Genomic DNA, 19,628 nt, shown 5'->3' with positions numbered 1-19,628 from the left:
CAACACCAAACGCCGACCCTCGGTGCTGTGGCCGAGCCGCAGGGAAGTGACGCGGCCCAGCGCAGAGACAGTATGTAAGGCCGTGCTGCAGCCGTGACTACATCCGCTCTACAAAAACGCATGACAGGATCCGCAGAGATCTCCAGTTTGCCGTGCGGGCCCCCTGCATGTCCATTTGAGGTGAGAGTGGAGGGGGGAGAACGGGACCTGAGCGTGAGCCGGATCAGCTCCCGACACTTCATCGGGTTATCAGAGCTAGTTTTTCCGGGGCCCTCCCCCACCTGACGAGATTGGCAGTACTTGGGGGACCCTCTGGGAGCCATATAGCAACCAGGACATCAGCACAATCCCAGAACACCTGTGGGGAATTTTGATTGCCGCCTGTATATTCAAGTGAACTGACAGAGGAGTAGCCTCCTGACACAAGGGATCGAAGGCCTAGAAGAGGTGAGGGGCGTGACTGGGGCCCAGAGTGTGGTGGACCCCCTGGTCAAGGGGACCTGAGAATAACTGGACCCTCAGTGCAGATTGGCGTATTAGCAAGCGGGCCGAAGTACACGTCTCACAAAGTGTGTCGTGGCCCAAGCAACTGCTCCTGACTGTCCCAGTTTCACATTGCCTAGCAGTTATTGCTGCCGCTGTTGGGGGGGCTGCATCTTATCCTGACATCCTACTTGGACCTGTGGCCCCCCACATCTGCCTGACACCTATGTTCATCACATCTCCCTTGGGCAGCGCTGGCAGTAACATCAGATCACTGGTTGGGGCTGCACCCACCAAACTCGACAGGCCGGGTGGAGGTCTTTCCCGCAGGCGGTGTGAGTAGCGGGTGCGGTGGGTTTTCCCCCTGGGCCTTCTGTGGGAGACGTCATGGCGGCGGGTCGTGGTAGCCGAACAGTGACTCAGTCCAAACTAGACAAGTTTGCATGGCAAAAGCAACAGATTGATGACCATGGGACGACAGTGGCCCACAACGACATGACCAAACCCACGAACAAATACATTCTGGCAGCAATTACTGCAGTACGCACCTCTCTAGAAACTCGGTTCGACACAGTCGCCACTGAGGTGGCGCTGATACAGGAAGATATGCGACGGATGGCAGAGCGGGTGAGCAAGGTTGAAGCTACGACTGCGGACCTTGAGTCTGACACTACCCTCCTAAAAAAGCAGGTTTCAGAACTGCGCTGCCCACATGATGCCATGGTCCTCCAGCTTGACGAGTATGAAGGTAGGATGAGGCATAACAACGTCCGAATTCTTGGTTTGCCGGAGCGGGCGGAGGGGCAAACAGCAGACCTCTTTGTAGAGGAACTCATCTTGAAGCAACTCCAATCACGGGGTCTAACCAACTGCTTCTCTATTGAGCGGGCCCATCGGGTGCCAGGTGGAAGGCCGAAGCCCGGGGCTCCCCCGACCACTATTGGCTCGAGTATTTAACTTCATTGACCGGGATGTGATCCTTCAGACCACCCGAGCGGCCCCCCCTGTGACAATAGACAACAGCCGGATCACATTCTTTCCAGATTTGACATTGAGGGTCCAGAAGCAAAGGCGTAATTTCCTGGAGGTGAAGCGGGCCCTTAGAGATCAAGGGATCAAGTAGGCCATGATGTTTCCAGCTAAACTCCGGGTGGAATGTGAGGGTAAACTGTGGTTCTTCACAAGGCAAGAGGACACCTGGGACTGGTTGGAGGGCTGGCGAACCATTGATAAGAAACAGCTTAAGTTTCCACTGGCGCTAGCCGGTCAGGGCGATTGGCAGCAACAGCGACGCTCCCCTTCACACTCGGATTCAGACTCTCAGGCTCCAGGGGGATGAAGATATATGCGGTATTTGTGATGATAGGTTGATTGAAGATTCACTTGTTTCCCCTACCTAAAAGAACACTGTTATGACTTAAATGGTATTGAGTTATTTGCTGGGGCCTCTGTGGAGTCCCCGAAGGTTACATGACCTAGTCTTGACTAGTACGGTTTCTATGGGTTTTCTCTTATATAGAGTGATCCGTATCCCTAGAACAATATAATGTATGCTATGTCCAAAATGATCTGAATGCCGGGGCGGATCTTGGGTGTTGAATTGCAGGGTGTGATGGGAGAGGGGTTGCTCACGTTACCGAGTTTGATGAGGGTGGGCGACAGGCACTCTGCAAGTTGGGGGGAGGAGGGCGGTTTCAGGCTTGCGATGTAGGGACGCTGGGTTGGGGGAGGTTCCGGTTGGACGGGGAGGGTGGTTTATTTTACATGGTTATTTTGTTTTTTGCATTGGTTCATTATATCTATTGGCATACAGGTAAAAAGCGAGTCCCATCAGTTAGAAATATAGGCACGCATAGTGGATGCGACCCTCTACATACTGTTGTCCTGGACTGCGCATGGTGGGGGGTTCTCGCCACTTGGAATGTGAATGGCCTAGGTGACAAAATCAAACAGGGAATTGTTCCAAGATATGTTATAAGGCAGTAACTTGACTTAATAATGCTTCAAGAGACACACCTGGTCAGAAATACATGCATGGCCTTGAACAGGAAGGGGTACACAATGGTGGTGCATTCGGGGTTTTTATCGGGCTCCAGGGGGATGAGGGTCCTGCTCCGGAGTAGCTGCCCATTCTTCATGAACAATACATGGACCGACACCCTTGGTTGGTTTTCAGCAATTACAGGCACATGGGAAGGGCGTACCTTAAATATAGTCGCTGTATATGCCCCGCCGGGATTGAACAATTGAGGCTGTGAGAAGTAGGGAAGCTATTGATGGAACTACCAATGGGGATACCAGTCCTGGCGGGGTATTTCTATTTGGCTATGGACGGCACCAGGGACCGTCTCCCACCCAGATATGACCTGGCACAGGGCTCACAGCTGCAGGAATTCACCTATGCGCTGGGTTTGGTGGATCTATTGTGATGTCTGAACCCAACATATACTCACTACACCTTTCAATCGAGTGCACACAGTAGCCAGTCCCGTATTGACTATATGTTTACCACGCCGAGACATTCACAATTACAATGAAGCCCACTGTTTAGCAAGAGGGATCTCTGATCACTCCCCCCTATTAAACGACATTTGGTCAACCGCGCTCCAGGCAACCAGGCCCCATCATGATACAGCCATGGGCACTCAAATACCTCACTTTAGGGAGACTCTCCTGCAGGATACTGACTACAATTTTGAGGATAACGTGGAGTCAGTAGGCTCAGCAGTGACGATATGGGGAGCATATGGGGCGGTAATTAAAGGAAAGGCACTATACTTGATAGTGGAACATCGAACCGAGCACTTCCAAAGAGTGACAGAACTTGAAACAGAGATACTAGCCCTGGAGGCGACTCTCTCACATGCCCCTGATCCCGATACACAGCACACTATTAGAATCAAACAACAGGACTACAAACAGCTACTATTGGAGGAAGCCACAATGTGCTCCTTGTCTACCAGGCACCTAATCTATGAACAGAACGAGTGTACAGGTAAACTCCTTCAATGGCTAGAACGGCGAGAGCAAGCGTCACAATGGGTCTAAGCAATAGCTGTCCCTGACAGGGAGCTTATTACTGATAGTCACCAGATCGCACATATGTGTGTTTCCTATTTTGAAGCTGTCTATGAGGTTCCTGATGATTCTCAGGCATCAATGTCGGCTGATCTGCTCACCACAATCAATATGGCTTGCCTTACCCAGCAGGTTACGGAAGCCCTGGAGGCAGACATTACCATTACGGAGATTACAAAAGCTATAATGAGGGTGCACTCAGGTAAAGAAATGGTCCAAATGAACTTCCCATTGAACTATTAAAACCCATGTCTGGAAAATTGGCGCCACATCTTTTAGCCTTATATAACAAATGTTACCAGTCTGGGTTCTTCTTCACAGAGATTCGTACAGCAGCCATAGTAGTAGTCCATAAGCCCAACAAACCGGCAGAAGAATGCAAATCGTACGGCCCAATTTCTCTACTAACGGTAGAAGCCAAAATCCTCACCAAGCTCCTGGCAAATCAACTCCTCCCCTACATCACCGAGTTAATTCATCCTGACCAGTCCGGCTTTAAGCCTGGTAGAAATACAGCCGGAAACCTACAGGGAGTACACAGAGCCCTGGGGAGAATTGACACCATAGAAGAGGAAGCAATATTATTGGCACTTGATACCACCATGGCATTTGATACCATAGAATGGGACATCCTCTTCGTAGTGCTGAGTCGTGTGGTATTTTGCCCCCCGACTGATTGGCTGGATCAAACTATTATATACACAACCCACTGCATACGTCACGGTCAACAACCATCGTTCGGGCACTTTTTCCCTTCATCGGGGCATGAGGCAAGGCTGCCCGCTGTCCCCACTCCTTTTTGCCCTGGTATTGGAGCTGCTTGCTGTTTGGATCAGGGGAGATCCGGGGATACGCAGATTCAAATGGACACAAGACCACGAGGATCGCAATTCCCTGTATGTGAATGATATCCTCCTCTATATAACATCTCCAGTGCAATCGCTGCGGAGAGTACTCCATATCTTTCATATTTTTGGGGTGCACTCGGGATATCAGATAAATTGATCTAATTCCCAGATGTACGGGTTGTGGGGCGAACCCCCACCCAGCCCGAAGGGATCGAAGATACCAGTGGCCACTGATGACTTCCGATATTTGGGTGTCTTTGTAACCGCAGATGCTCAAATCTTTTTCAAGCATAATCTAGCAACGCCGCTTCAATGCCTAAAGTCGGATGCCCTACACTAGCGTTCTCTTCCTCTTACACTTTTGGGACGTGTGTCCCTATTTAAGATGCTAGCACTCCCTCGCTTTCTTTATGCACTCCAGAACGTACCATACCCAATCCCAGACTCTTATTTTGCCCAAATTGACATTGTATTGCTTGAGTTACTTTGGGAGGACCGTCCCCCTCGAATTGCTATGCATAAACTTACCATGGGTTTGTACGATGGGGGATAGGTTTGCTTGATATTAGGCTGTACTATCAAACGACCCAATTGACGGCTATTAACAGCTGGCTGATCGCCCCGCATGACGATCCTAACTTCCGCACCGACCACTGGCTCATGGGAAGTGAGGGCTACAACCGGGTCCAATATACCAACCCTGCAAGCTTTGCTTGACTGGTCCCACCATTTGCACGGTGGAAATATGGCACGGAACCTCAAGGAAACTGGGGTGGCATTATCGACTAACGAAAGCAACGCCCCTGTGGGAACTGGATATCCTGGGCCGCCTCGGTAGATGTCCTGGGTTTGATAAATGGGACATGATAGGAATCTCCAATTTTGGAGACATGTGGGTGAAGGGTAAACTGGACACATTCTCCGACCTCCAGAACAAAAACAAAAAATAGAGCCCACGGAGACGTTTAGATATCTCCAAATCAGACACGCCATCTCCACTGCCTTGCCTGGCTGGACACCTCTCCCTGATTCCTCCCCATTGGAAGATCGATTAATATTAGATCCAATGGAGCACAAGGCTATCTCCCTAATGTACAAAGAATTGGTTAACAATCGCACCGACCCAATGCATAAGCTCCATACTACCTGGAAGTCCGGCCTGGGGGAGATTGAAGAGGAAGACTGGAGGGACGCTCTTGCCTCTCCCAAAGAGGTAGCAATCCTTATGTGTCTCCGCCTTATACAATTCAAGATATTTCACCGTGTATACATCGATGCCAAGTTATTGTTCTGACTTAAGATCCACTCTTTCTTCGACACTGCAATCAAGTCGGCACTTTCACACATATATTATAGGGGTGTCTACGCATACAAAAATATTGGGAAGGGGTGACACGCCTACTGTCTAGGGCTTACAATAAACCCCTGAGTCCATCGCCCAAGCTAGGTCTCCTCAACATATGGGAGGCCACTGACCTTTCTATATTGGAACGGGTGTGAGCAGAAATGGGATCAATGATTGCCAAGCGTAATATTGCACAGAAGTGGGCGCAGGACTCCAGCCTGAGAGTAACAGACTGGGCGAAGGACATGGATGGGGCAATGATAGCTGAAAACAGTTTTCAAGGAACGGGGCTGCCCCAGGAAATGGGACCATAAGTGGGGAAAGTGGAACAAATACAGGGGGGACATATGCATCTCCCCAACAGTGGAATTGAGGCATGAAAGACAAGAACGAATGGCCCACCTCATGCTAGATGTTGGACCCCTCCATAGGTGGTGGGAATGTGGTTTAGTACTAGACCCCGCCGGGCCTTCAGAATGACTGTATGGGACACTTACTCAACTGTAAGTCGCGGGTACAACCGAAGGCCACCCGAAGGAGGGAAAAGGTGATAACGTATTGTATACTGTATTTATTGATTTGATGCCAAATTACTATTTTCTGCAATTGATATATTATCACAACTGTACTGTAACTAAACCAATGTACTTGTTTATAAATAAAAACTGTTAAAAAAATGTATAATGCAGATAACATTCAGGCAGACTATAGAATAGAGGAACAAAATTGAGCTAAAACATGGAGATAGAGGTTTCTTCAAGAAAACCTGGTAGTAGCAGTTCTGGCGGATAAGAAATGATAGAGATTCGAGCAATGCTGGGCATACCTGGTATATGCTCATTACCAAAATCTGAATGACAGAATATAATTGGGTCTATTATTAAATGATTCTGTTCAGAGAGGCCCCAACTGAAGGCAATGGGCACTTTGGAGTTGGTATCTGATGAGAATTTATGTGAAACGCCTTTGGACCTGCACTTTCAAATAGTGGGTAGCTGTGGGTAGCTGTGCGCGGTAAAAGTTTAAATAAATAAATAAATAAAATAAAATTATGGACAACAGCTTGTCCATGACTTGCTTTGATGAAGCAACACAAAGAATGTCCCTTTGGTTCCCAGAGGTTTGATGTTGACACTCTCAATTTTTGGCCAATATAATACAGGGGACCCTGCAATCTCTGTATGAAGACCTGTCTCACCAGTAAAGTTAGGTAAACACATATTTTTATTTAAGTTTACACTTGCTGCAGTACCTTTACTACTGTTTCAGTATTCACAAACTACGAGTGTAAATAGTACTCCTACTAATTTTACTAGTAGTAAAAGTACTCTTGTAAATTTAGTAGCAGTAAAATTACACCTGCAGTTTGTGAATACCAAAGCCAGTAGTAAAATTCCCACAGCCAGTGTAAACTTGCACAAAAGTTTAAGTTTACCTTGGTAAATCAGGCCCATGTTCTTTAGCAGAGGACCAAACCTGAAGGAAAAGGTCATGATGTTGTTTTACCACTGGAATAAGGGTTCACTCACGTGGTAGGTCTATTGGGAAGGCTCTAGAATGATAATCCTGGGTGGCAATAGAAGAATGTGGAAACTCATGTAGCAATATCGGTATAAATATTGTATGCAAATTCTGCCAAGCCTAGGGCTTATAACGAGTCACGTTTTTGTGGAGGCCAATAGGCAACAAAAGAATTACTCTAACGATTGGTTCACCCTATGCATTTTTCCATCAATCTGTAGGTGGTAAGCCAATGACAAACGGAGATAAAACCATAGACATGTGAATAACCCTTGCCAAAATGTTGTGTCAAATTGGGTACCTAGATCTGAGATTGTAATTTTATGTATTCCATGCAAACAGATTATTTGCATGACAAAAATATCAGCCGAGGCCTAAGGGAGATGTTTCAATGGAATAAAAGGGGTATGTTTAGTCAGTACGTCTACTACCACTAAAATGGTGGCAAAGTCTTTTGCGAGCAGCATGTCTGTGATGTAATCCATACTGATAGTTTGCGAAGGCACCGGGGAAATAGGCAGGGGATGTAATAAGCCTGTGGCCTTTGTTAATGCAGACTTGTTGTGAGCCTAGGTGGGACGTATTTGAAATAAAGACTTCACATCTCTTGACACGTTTTCCCACCAAAACCATCAACTACAGTTCTGTTTACTTTTTAACTCTCCCAGATGCCCTTCGGGTGGGGTGAGGGGGGCTGAGTGACACCATTTCAAAATGGGTGGGCACATAAAGAAAGTAGTTGTGATAGAAATAACCCCCCTAAATGGTATATCCAGGTTTTCTGAACCATTCCTGGGATCCAACTCCTCACATACAGAACAGACCTTTTGCCAGAAGTCGGTGGTTGTACAATTCCCTATTATTATCTCCTCTCAAATTATAAATTATATATCTTCTACTGAATGAGATGAATATGAAGGATTTATTAGGTGTGATAACATATCAGCTGGAACCAGGCTTGTAAGTGATCCCAAAATCAAATTCACAAAAAAAAGAAGAAAATGCATTTGGTGTGGCATGGCAGACTAGGAGAACGGGAGCTTTTTAGGATCTGAATAAATGGTTACGGTCTTCTGCACCCCTAGGAGGTAATGCCTTCATTCCTGAAATGCCATTTTAATGGCAAGGAGTTCACTCTCAGCAATGGTATGATTTCATTCAGCTGGTAAAAGCCTTTAGGTAAAAAAGCAATGGGGTGCATATGTCTGTTAGTCTTGTCTCTTTGAGAAAGCACAGGACCAACAGTGACTAGGGAAGGAAGCATGTTTTCACAAAATATGGTTGAGTTGGATTTGGATGGCTAAGGATAGGTGAAGAGGTGAATTGTTTCTTTAATAAAGAGAAAGATTGTTCTTCTTCAGTTGTCCTACAAAGTGTGGCATAATCGTCTCACAGAAAGCACTTTTTCTCCAAAAGTCATCATTGTTGAAACATCAGCAGCAAAACACACAAGATGATGGACAGAATGTTGCACAATGGCAAAACATTCACCCCAGTCACAGATCTGGGTTTAATATATCGTTATTTTGCTCACCAAGCCACCCCAGTTCAGACATGGCCACATGCAAATCAGTCTTGACCCTGTGCCTCATGGGAACAGTCCAGCCCGAACTGCCAAGCCATGTCTTTCCGGGACCGGAATCAAGCATCCTAGGACCGGTTTCTGGCTATCAGCCGTCTTCAGCCAGGATAGCTTGACTCCAGTGGCTTAGTGAGCAAGGGACCCACGTCTGGGCATACCCTTCCCACATAGGGTGAACAGCAAAACAAACAAGATGATGGACGGAATGTTGCACAACGGGAAAACATTCACCCCAGTCACAGATCTGGGTTCAATCCATCGTTATTTTTCTCACCGAGCCACCCCAGTTCAGACATGGCCATATGCAAATCAGTCTTGACCCCGTGCCTCATGGGAACAGTCCAGCCCGAACTGCCAAGCCATGTCTTTCCGGGACCGGAATCAAGCAACCTAGGACCAGTTTCAGGCTATCAGCCGTCTTCAGCCAGGATAGCTTGACTCCAGTGGCTTAGTGAGCAAGGTACCCACGTCTGGGCATACCCTTTCCACATAGGGTGAACAGAAAAAGACACAAGATGATGAACGAAATGTTGCACAATGGCAAAACATTCACAACCAGTCACAGATCCGGGCTTAATCCATCGTTATTTTGCTCACCAAGCCAGCCCAGTTCAGACATGGCCACGTGCAAATCAGTCTTGACCCTGTGCCTCATGGGAACAGTCCAGCCCGAACTGCCAAGCCATGTCTTTCCGGGACCGGAATCAAGCATTCTAGGACCGGTTTCTGGCTATCAGCCGTCTTCAGCCAGGATAGATTGACTCCAGTGGCTTAGTGAGCACGGGACCCACATCTGGGCATACCCTTCCCACATAGGGTGAACAGCAAACCACACAAGATGATGGACGGAATGTTGCACAATGGCAAAACATTCACCCCGTCACAGATCTGGGTTTAATCCATCGGTATTTTGCTCACCAAGCCACCCCTGTCCAGACATGGCCATATGCAAATCAGTCTTGACCCTGTGCTTCATTGGAATAGTCCAGCCCGAACTGCCAAGCCATGTCTTTCGGGGACCGGAATCAAGCATCCTAGGACCGGTTTCTGGCTATCAGCCGTCTTCAGCCAGGATAGCTTGACTCCAGTGGCTTAGTGAGCAAGGGACCCATGTCTGGGTATACCCTTCCCACATAGGGTGAACAGCAAAACAAACATGATGATGGACGGAATGTTGCACAATGGCAAACATTCACCCCAGTCACAGATCTGGGTTTAATCCATCGTTATTTTGCTCACCGAGCCACCCCAGTTCAGACATGGCCATATGCAAATCAGTCTTGACCCGTGCCTCATGGGAACAGTCCAGCCCGAACTGCCAAGCCATGTCTTTCCGGGACCGGAATCAAGCAACCTAGGACCAGTTTCTGGCTACCAGCCGTCTTCAGCCAGGATAGCTTGACTCCAGTGGCTTAGTGAGCACAGGACCCACATCTGGGCATACCCTTCCCACATAGGGTGAACAGCAAACTACACAAGATGATGGACGGAATGTTGCACAATGGCAAAACATTCACCCCATCACAGATCTGGGTTTAATCCATCGTTATTTTGCTCTCCAAGCCACCCCAGTCCAGACATGGCCATATGCAAATCAGTCTTGACCCTGTGCTTCATTGGAACAGTCCAGCCCGAACTGCCAAGCCATGTCTTTCGGGGACCGGAATCAAGCATCCTAGGACCGGTTTCTGGCTATCAGCCGTCTTCAGCCAGGATAGCTTGACTCCAGTGGCTTAGTGAGCAAGGGACCCATGTCTGGGTATACCCTTCCCACATAGGGTGAACAGCAAAACAAACAAGATGATGGACGGAATGTTGCACAATGGCAAAACATTCACCCCAGTCACAGATCTGGGTTTAATCCATCGTTATTTTGCTCACCGAGCCCCCCCAGTTCAGACATGGGCATATGCAAATCAGTCTTGACCCGTGCCTCATGGGAACAGTCCAGCCCGAACTGCCAAGCCATGTCTTTCCGGGACCGGAATCAAGCAACCTAGGACCAGTTTCTGGCTACCAGCCATCTACAGCCAGGATAGCTTGACTCCAGTGGCTTAGTGAGCAAGAGACCCACGTCTGGGCATACCCTTTCCACATAGGGTGAAGAGCAAAAGACACAAGATGATGGACGGAATGTTGCACAATGGCAAAACATTCACCCCCAGTCACAGATCTAGGTTTAATCCATCGTTATTTTGCTCACCAAGCCACCCCAGTTCAGACATGGCCATATGCAAATCAGTCTTGACCATGTGCCTCATGGGAACAGTCCAGCCCGAACTGCCAAGCCATGTCTTCTCTGGACCGGAATCAAGCATCCTAGGACCGGTTTCTGGCTATCAGCCGTCTTCAGCCAGGATAGCTTGACTCCAGTGGCTTAGTGAGCACGGGACCCACATCTGGGCATACCCTTCCCACATAGGATGGGCAGCAAAACAAACAAGATGATGGACGGAATGCTATCCTGGCTAAAGACGGCTGATAGCCCAGATCTGTGACTGGGGGTGAATGTTTTGCCATTGTGCAACATTCCGTTCATCATCTTGTTTGTTTTGATGAAACCCCAGCAGAGCATGAAGAGCTACCTGAACCATCTCTCAGTATGGCTCATTTCCATAGCTCTCCACCCTTAACATTTGCAGATTCCTTCCTTACGCCTGCCATCTGGTTGGGTTAGAGGAGATGGGGGGAAATTGACCCGGCATTTTCTGTCTGCCCTATTCCTCCTTTGAAGCTTCATGCTTTACATCCCTTTTCCCTTGCTCTGGCATTTCTGTGTAGAAGAGCTCTCTCCAACAGATTGTCTCTCCATGGGTGAGACACATCTCTTCATCAAAGAAGCCTGAGAAATCCAGTTCACTTTGACCAAGCAGGGAAAACTGCAGTAAGGGTGAATATTGGCTTACAGACAAGAAAATCATGTAACTTCTTTTCTGTATATTGTAGGATAAATTCAACAATAGTATATTGCTAGGTTTATCAATACTATTCTCCTAAATCCTTAAATGATATTTTTAATTTAATTCCTAGCAATATTTATGCATTCAACAACTATTGCAATGTTATCCTATGTGGCAGAGGTTCTACAATAGGGGAAAATAAAATGTGCATTTTTCCCCAGCACAAGGGCATATAATTTTTTTAATGATTCTGCTTATAGTTACATGACCTCCAACGACTGGTACACCTAGGTGACACCATTGGTGTTCTGAATATACAAAAATATTGTAGATTTTAACTTTTCAAGTGCCCCCACATCCAAAGTTGGGTTTACAGTGAATGTACTTTTAAAAGCAGTGCTGCAACACAGGGCTGATTTTAGAATTTCTTCAGGCACTGAGCGGGGCACACATGCAAGTGCAAAAAGGGTTGCTGGCCTCTAAATTGCCATGCCCTATTATATACTAGGGACTTGTAGGTAGTTGTAATCCCCCTGCCCTATTATCTACTCGGGATTTATAGGGTAGATCATACTAATTGTAATTGTACCCTAATAAGTAGTGAACCCTAATGCATGTGGGTGTTTTCAACACAGCACTGGCCATGGGCCTGGTTAAACAGACCCCAGGAACACTCAGAAACAGTTTCCACCAGTACCAATCAGCAGGAAAAATGGGGTGCACAGGGGACACAGAATAACTTTGCAACAAAGAGGCAAAATATCCCCGATCTGATTGACGCAGGCAGGGTTTTATATGCAGCAGTAACAAAAACCGTAATGCCTTGTCATTTAAATATAACTCAAACAGTACGGATTTCTTTTTTTGTTAGGATTTTTTGGTTTCACTACTTACAGAAATTCAGGTTCACATCAGAGACACTGTTCTCAAATCTACAATTCTATTTGAACTGAGCTTTTAACAATGCTCGTCCTTATAAAGACTAAAGGTACTTTAAAAAATGTTCCATTCCAAATAACTTGAGGCAGAGTTGAAAAGAGCATGGGGTAAAAAACTGATGAACATGTTTTCACCATATGTTCCCAAAGTTGGCTCAAACTTATAGAGGCCAGCAATTAATATAATTTAAATGTCATTCAGGAACTTTCCAAAGTATGGCTTTTTAGATAAATTATTTGCTATTCAGAGATAGTTGCAATGTGCAAAATGCAGCCCACTGCCCTGGTGTTCAATTGACTCTCTGTGCATGTCTCATCTATGAACTGATTTTTAAGACAAGGTTCATTTAGTGTGTTGCTAAAACTGTTTATATACTAAAGCTTCCGTGGCCTTCTAATACAACTCTCAACTGTCTATTTAAAAAAATGTATGTAGTAAATGTAACCTGCTTTCCCAAAACACATTAGGGACTGTATGGCCCCACATTTTTTTTTATATAAGAACATCCTAAATTTAATTTTTGGTATAGTTCAGCTAGAAATAATGTGATATTGTATTACCTGCTTCTATTTCTTTTCGAAACTGCTCTGCAAATTACTTTGGAAATATTGTATTTGTTTGGATTTCTTCTTCTATAGAAATTAAAAATAATAATAATAACGTTTGGCCATGTACAATGTGAATGTGGTTGGACATTTCTTTGTATAACTTTGTAAAAAATCGATTATTGTAATAGTGTGTTTATGTTATTGTTCGTTCGAGTATTTGAAGAATGAAATTGAGTTTAATGTAAAAAGTAATATATGATGTCGAGGTATTGCCTTGAAAACACATCCTTCTTGGTAATTGCATTCCCCTCCTTCTCAGCATGTGAACCGCGTGCCTTCCGAGGAGCAATAATATTAACTTCTCTCCTGCCTGACCCACTGCCAAGTGTTGACACAAGCACCTTTGTCCACTTTTCGCCTCGGTAATTTAATGTTCCCCAAATAAACCTCCTGTTTTCACACTATTTGTTCTAATTTCCTTTCTCCTTCAGTTGGCAAAGGTGTTAGGGTTGGAAAAGACTCTCGCATTCAGACACTTCTGGCTACTATAAGAAGTATGGCTCTGATTAGCATGGGGTCATGACCTCGAACACAGCTCTCACAACTCTGACAATTGTTAAGCCAATGCATCCCTGCACAATATAATTCTTTTCTATGGTGCTCCAATTTAAAAGGGCATCATTATTATTCTCTTGTGGGCTTTTATCTTAAAACAAATCATTATTCTCCTGCTTTTCTGTAGCTTTCCTTCCTACTTCTATATGATCAGAATATACTATCTGCTTGGATCATCCAAGGTTTAAACTTCGAGCCATCCGGGTTTTCAGTCACAACTATCTAATTTATTCTGTCAGACTAGTACGTCAGTTAATTCAACAAAGTGCATATGCTTAAATGCACTTAACGTGTACGGAAAAAAAGCGAGTATTGCAGAATGTCTTTTTCTATATTCTGAGCTACGATGCAAGGGTGCAATTAAGGTGCGTTTAGGGCAGATAGCAGTTTCAACCAATGTGGATGCGACTGTAGGAACCATGTCAGATAAATTATCTTGAAAATGCAACAGATGATTGCACCAATGTTCGACTCCTGGGCCACTTTACAATTTAAGACAGGCCTCAGCTGTTTGTGCGACTCTTTTCACATTCTCAACTTGAAGGTTCAAATTTAGAGCACAACCAATTGAAAGGGTGAGTGCCATCGTTTGCAATTATGCATGATCCCAGACAATTGAGGGGCTCTGCTTCCATGTGCTCATGTTCACATTATTGATGAAGGCAGAGCTTTGCAGAACCTAAGACTCCCAAGATAGCTCTCCTGTACCACATTCCTTTCTTGGATAGTGGTCTGCCTTACAGTTGGCAGCATAATCAGATTCTGTAAGGAGAACCTCTCTGGAACCCTCTTGGCACTTAATCTCACAAACCGAAAATGATGTCTACCAGGCAACCCACAATGTCCCCCTAAACTGATGATGCCGTAATCACCTACAGTGGGGTAGCAGGGCTGACTCGAGCAATGTGCATTTGGGGTGATGAATCCTAGTAGTCATGGTGCTGCCCTGAACATTCCCAGTGATTAGGAGGATTGCTGGTGCTGCTGTGGATTTAAAAGGGCTTGCAGTTAGCCACTCCTTGAACACCTGAACCTTTCTGATCTGCTGAGGCATGACCAGGCTCTGCTTCCCCTGCACTACTATATGATCTGTCTCTGAGGAACAGGTCTATTCTATTCTCTGTTGGATACGTGTTTACCGGACCAGGAAGTGGACATTTTATTTCACAATGTCAGCCAAATGATGACATCAACAATTTGGATGGATGTTGCCATCTTTGTTTATGAATCTCACCTTGCCCTCTCGATGATTAGACCTCTGTAATCCCATTGAAAAGTAAGCGTCACACGCCTGCCTCATCGGCTAAAGCTTCTAAATAGGACCTTTCAGAAAGAGAACTGTTGCATCTCTATTCTAATGCCCAGGACTGTCCTGAACATGATGGAAGATTAAACAAAAGCAGTGTGGCACACCTTAAAGATAGCCTTTTTACCTTATATTGGCTTTATTTAAGCCTCTCACCAGGGAATTATCTTTTATACGGAATATACTGTTTCACTGTTGTATATTAGGGGGTCGATTAGGATCGCGGACGGACTTGAGTCTGTCCGCGACCCCTGAGGAGGAGGGAACGTCCGCAGGGACAGCGGGCGTTCCCTCTGATCAGATTAGGATGTGACCGCCAGGGTGGCGGTCACATCCTCTATCTCTAACATTGCGGAGGGTGCAGCTTCAAGCTGCACCCGCCGCAATGTAAAAAATGCATGCACAGCATTTGCGTGCACAAAGCGGCAGGCACTGCGCGGTGCCTGCTGCATTGTGCATGCAAATGCAGGGGGGTACCATAGGCACCCCCCATGTGCACCCCCCACCACCCCTTCACCCAGGGGGCCCGCAACGGGCCCCCGAAGTGAAGGTCCGTATGCTTTTTCACGGCGGAAAAGTCGCTGTGGAAAAGCATAGAACTGCAGACATCCTAATATGCCTGGCGGTGTCTGATAGACACCGCCAGACATGTTAGTGCTTTTCCGCTGCGGTCGCCTTCCGACCGCGGCGGAAAAGCTGCGGACAGATTGTCAGACCCACCAGCCATCCTAATTTGGCGGTGGGTCTGTGGAGGCTCCGCTGCGGTTTTCCCGCATCCTCCCGGCTGGCGGTGGCTTCCGCCGGCCCGGAGGATGCGGGAATTCCGCAATCATGATGACCCCCTAAATGTCCATTTTTAGCGCGCTCTAAACCCTCTTGGCAATTATCGCTTTCAAAAGCTATTTTTCTCCGGAGACAAGGCACCTCATATAAATATTCTTCTTCTTGTATGCATACACTGGGCTCCCCAATGGGCAAGTTGAAAATATTTAAGATTTCCATGTCCCCACTGTAATCGCCAACAGCTTAAACCAACCACAAGATTACACCAGTTCTCTCAGAACTGTCCTCAGTTAAAACATTTTTTTTAAACTTCTGAGAGGTACTTAGGTAATTGAAAAACTACTGATTGCCACGATTGACTGGGATAATGAAGTTTTAGAATCACAAAGGAAAAATTAATGAACTAAAAGACAGCAATGGGAGGGGCTATCTACGACCCTACAAGGTTCCAAAAACGAAGCCATAATGTCCTTTTTGGCCTCCTTTTTTGCCAACACTCCTAACAATAGACTTTAATCCCCAGATGAAGTTACAGAGAGCACATTTAGTCCATTCCATAAGAACCAACATGATGACTCATCAAAGAAAAGATCCCACCCACAAATTCCCCCTTGTGGAGTGACCATGGGACATTTCTCCAGGCCCTGTTTAAAAACGTAGATGATGGATACATCAAAATCCTGAAGTGCCATCTTCATGTTGCCTTCCTCAATCTTAGAGCTGCTTTCAATCTAGTTCCTAGATCTTGACTCTGGGACTCTCAAATACTGTGGGGCAAGGATGGGACGTTAGCCAAGAAGATAAGCATCACATGAAGGGTTCAGCAATGGATGCGTCCTCATGCAGACACTTTTTTTCTCTGTATATAAATGATGTATTTAATCACCTAAATGATTGCACCCACGACGCCCCCCCTAACTTGCCAGAGTCTCTATCACAAAGTTGATGTTTATAGACAATATTCAGCTTATCTCAAGGACCCCCAATGGAATTCAGGATGTATTAAGAAAATTCCAAGATTTTTGTAATCTAAGGGGTTCTTGAGATTCATGTCCTAAACTTTAATTTAATTTATTTTAATTTAACAGCATTTGTTGAGCGCAAAGCTACCCAACGCTAGCAGTGCTTTTCCCCAGGGCCTTAAGGGCTATACACAGGGATTTAAATGTTATTCTTTCCGAAATTGGCAGCCAGTGTAAGGTCTTCTGCTCCGGCTTGGCCGACTGAGCTTTAGGGATGCTAAGCAGAAACCAAGTAGCACAGTTCTGCACAACTTGGAGTTTCCTTACTGTTGATTTAGGTGCTCCCAGATATAGGGAGGTGCCGTAGTCCAAATTGGAAAACACCAAGGCTTGGACCATGATTCTTCTTACCCCCATAGGAAGGAGAGAAAGAACTTTCCAGAGTAGTCTAAGAGTTCCATAACAGGCTCCGGCCAACTTCACTGCTTGGTGGTCAAATTTGAGAGACTTGTCCAGCGAGACGCCTAGACGTTTAATCTTAGTCTTAGGAGTAGGGGCAGGTTCAAGACAAATTTGCCATATGAGTTTAAGGTCAATATTTAGCGAGTTGCCCAGCAGCATTAGTTCTGTTTTTTCACCATTGAGCCTAAGACAGGAAGAGTGTTCCATCCATATTGCCACCTTCTCAAGACAGGATTCCAGGTCATATGGAGAATTTTGAGGGTGGTTAAGAGCTACTACCAAATGTGTATCGTCGGCATACGTGACAATTTCAAACCCATATGGGAAGATAACCTCAGCAAGTTGTCTCATGTACACTTTAAATAGGGTGGGGCTCAAGGACGAGCCCTGGAGCACTCCAGAGCTAAGCGATAGGCTCCTAGAAGTTGCATATTCTGTGAAGACCTTTTAAGTTCTGTCCTCTACGTAGGAGCAAAGCCAGGTAATGACCCCACTTGAAACACTGGCAGTACTGAGTCTGTTTAGAAGTATGTCAAAGTTGACCGTATTGAATGCAGAACCTAGATCAAGGAGGATAGTAGCTACTGCTCCTCCTTGGTTGAGGATTTACTTAGATTCTTTGACTATGGCAAAAAGAGCAGTTTCTGTTTAATGTTGAGGGTGAAATCTGGTCTGGGAATAATGCCGAAGAGTTTCTAAGAATTCAGAGAGTATCGTGTTAATATACTTACCGACCATAGGATGCAAAGAGATAGGACGGTAGTTACCCAAGACATTGGGGTTTAAGCTTGAAATTTTGAGTAGAGCTTTCACCATGGCGTGTTCCAGGTGATGGGACTTGGCTAGTGGAGATTGAAAGATTTATCTCTTCCAGTATGGCTGGGAGTACAACGTCCTTGACTTTGCGTAGGAAATGAGGAGGTGCCAGATCAAGGCGGGAACCAGACTTTATTTGAGAAAAGATTTCTGATCGAGTATCCAGGTCCATAATTGGGAGTTCCTTCAATGAGTACTCAATGTAATATGTGGACTTGTCCATTGCTAGAAGGTCACTGGGACATGGGGATACCGGAAATGCATTTTATATATCTTGAATTTTTCCATGGAAAAATTCTGTGAATTCCTTACAGCGATCAAAGGAGACGACGTGTGGTGTCCCTGGAGGTGGAAGCTCTAGGACAGTGGTTCCCAAGCTTTTAACTCCCGAGGACCCCTATTGAGTCACTATTGGAAACCAAGGACCCCCAAACAATTTGTATAGTTTAAATTTCAAACATTAATACAGTAGTTTGAAAAAAGTAAACACACACTTGTGCACACCAAACAAATACTCAAATCACTAAAGATTTTAATATTGTATATAGAAAGAATTAGCAAAATCGAAATCTTTTGATGGGATGGTTAGTGCTTCATCTCGGCAACTAACTTTTCAGTTTTTGGTTCTATTTCGCAGTATGAGGCTCCTGCCAGGGCCAGACTGGAAACCCAAAGACGCCCTGGCAAATGCTGTCAGACCAGTCCCAGTACTAAGTGCAGTGAGTGAGCCTGGCCACAGCAAAGCAAACTTGGGGGGGCTTTCCCACCAAGGAAATTTGTGGAAAATTGTGCATTCTGCAACACATTTGTCATTATGTGGTGAATTGAATTTGCTTTTAAAGCATAGTAAAGGATGACCTTACTATGCACCAATACAACAATCTTTTTAGGGCTCTTTTATGAATCCCTCACAATCACTCTCCAACAGTCCCTCTCTTCTCTCAATAGCCCCTCTGTCACATGTATTTAATTTGTTTTATAGCATCTCTCATACAAGTGTAGGGTGTCAGAGCACTTTACATCCCACACATACAGAGACAATGAATCGTACATGTGTAAATCGGTGTATAGATGTTATGTTATATAAGGCAAAGGGGACTTCAAGGTGTAGGATTCACATGTCATCCATACTGGTGAGCATTTTTTAAGAGTGATTGGTCTGGAGAAGCACAAAATCTTGACACAGAATGTAACATAGGGGTTAGCTTTGACTTTAATTATAACAGTTTAATTCTACACAAACAAACCTTTTTGGCAAAATGAAGATTATGAAAGACTGGGAAAAAAAAGATAGCATGCTAACTTGTTCCATGCAGTTTGCATGCAGCTGTTTGATGGCAGGTCATAGCTTCAGTTGCTAGGTTATGTTTGTAACTCATAAACTGCACAATAACAAAATAAAACTTTGTGACAAAAGCAGTAACCCACTGAGCTATGCAT

The sequence above is a fragment of the Lissotriton vulgaris genome, chromosome 5 (assembly GCF_964263255.1).
Source record: "Lissotriton vulgaris chromosome 5, aLisVul1.2, whole genome shotgun sequence".
NCBI classification, from domain to species: Eukaryota; Metazoa; Chordata; class Amphibia; order Caudata; family Salamandridae; genus Lissotriton; species Lissotriton vulgaris.
This window is presented reverse-complemented; position numbering follows the sequence as displayed.